This window comes from Capricornis sumatraensis, chromosome 9, assembly GCF_032405125.1.
Source record: "Capricornis sumatraensis isolate serow.1 chromosome 9, serow.2, whole genome shotgun sequence".
Lineage (NCBI taxonomy): Eukaryota > Metazoa > Chordata > Mammalia > Artiodactyla > Bovidae > Capricornis > Capricornis sumatraensis.
The window spans coordinates 8903473-8905427 of NC_091077.1; positions in this window are offsets into that span (position 1 = coordinate 8903473).

A 1955-nucleotide genomic window follows, 5' to 3' on the forward strand; every position below is an offset into this window, starting at 1 on the left:
GAAGCTGTTTGCTCCTAGAGATTAATTTGCTAAACAACTATTGGGTCAAAAAAGAAACCAAAAGAGAAATTAAAGATTATATTGAGGTGAATATAAGTGGATAACAACATAACACAACTTGGAAAACAGCAAAAGTAGTTCTAGAAGGGAACTTTATTGTGATTAACACTACATTAAGAGAGGAAATTCAGTTCAGTTGCTCAGTCGTGTCTGACTTTTTGCGACCCCATGAGCCACAGCACACCAGGCCTCCCTGTCCATCACCAACTCCCGGAGTCCACAGAAACCCATGTGCGTCAAGTCGGTGATCCATACAACCATCTCATCCTCTGTCATCCCCTTCTCCTCCTGCCCTCAATCTTTCCCAGCATCAGGGTCTTTTCAAGTGAGTCAGCTCTTCGCATCAGGTGGCCAAAGTATTGGAGCTTCAGTTTCAACATCAGTCCTTCCAATGAACACCCAGAACTGATCTCTTTTAGGATGGCCTGGTTGGATCTCCTTGGGGTCCAAGGGCCTCTCAAGAGTCTTCTCCAACACCACGGTTCAAAAGCATCAATTCTTCGGTGCTCAGCTTTCTTCACAGTCCAACTCTCACATCCATACATGACCACTGGAAACCCATAGCCTTGACTAGACGGACCTTTGTTGGCAAAGTAATGTCTCTGCTTTTGAATATGTTGTCTAGGTTGATCATAACTTTCCTTCCAAGGAGTAAGCATCTTTTAATTTCATGGCTGCAATCACCATCTGCAGTGAATTTGGAGCCCCCAAAAATAAAGTCAGCCACTGTTTCCACTGTTTCCCCATCTATTTTCCATGAAGCGATGGGACTGGATGTTATGATCTTAGCTTTCTGAATGTTGAGCTTTAAGCCAACTTTTTCACTCTCCTCTTTCACTTTCATCAAGGGGTTCTTTAGTTTCTCTTCACTTTCTGCCATAAGGGTGGTGTCATCTGCATATCTGTGGTTATTGATATTTCTCCCGGCAATCTTGATTCCAGCTTGTGCTTCCTCTAGCCCAACGTTTCTCATGATGTACTCTGCATAGAAGTTAAATAAGCAGGGTGACAATATACAGCCTTGATGTACTCCTTTCCCTATTTGGAACCAGTCTGTTGTTCCATGTCCAGTTCTAACTGTTGCTTCCTGATCTGCATACAGATTTCTCAAGAGGCAGGTCAGGTAGTCTGGTATTCCCATCTCTTTCAGAATTTTCCACAGTTTATTGTGATCCACACAGTTAAAGGCTTTGGCATAGTCAATAAGGCAGAAATAGATGTTTTTCTGGAATTCTCTTGCTTTGTCGATGATCCAGCAGATGTTGGCAATTTGATCTCTGGTTCCTCTGCCTTTTATAAATCCAGCTTGAACATCAGGAAGTTCACAGTTCATGTATTGCTGAAGCCTGGCTTGGAGAATTTTGAGCATTACTTTACTAGCGTGTGAGATGAGTGCAATTGTGCAGTAGTTTGAGCATTCTTTGGCATTGCCTTTCTTAGGGATTGGAATGAAAACTGACTTTTTCTCATCCTGTGGCCACTGCTGAGGTTTCCACATTTGCTGGAATATTTAGTGCAGCACTTTGACAGCATCATCTCTCAGGAATGAAATAGCTCAACTGGAATTCCATCACTTCCATTAGCTTTATTCATAGTGATGCTTTCTAAGGCCCGCTTGACTTCACATTCCAGGATGTCTGGCTCTAGGTGAGTGATTACACCATCGTTATTATCTGGGTCATGAAGATCTTTTCTGTACAGTTTCTGTGTATTCTTGCCACCTCTTCTTAATATCTTCTGCTTCTGTTAGGTCCCTACCATTTCTGTTCCTTATTGAGACCATCTTTGCATGAAATGTTCCCTTGGTATCTCTAATTTTCTTGAAGAGATCTCTAGTCTTTCCCATTCTGTTGTTTGCCTCTATTTCTTTGCATTGATCCCTGAAGAAGGCTTTC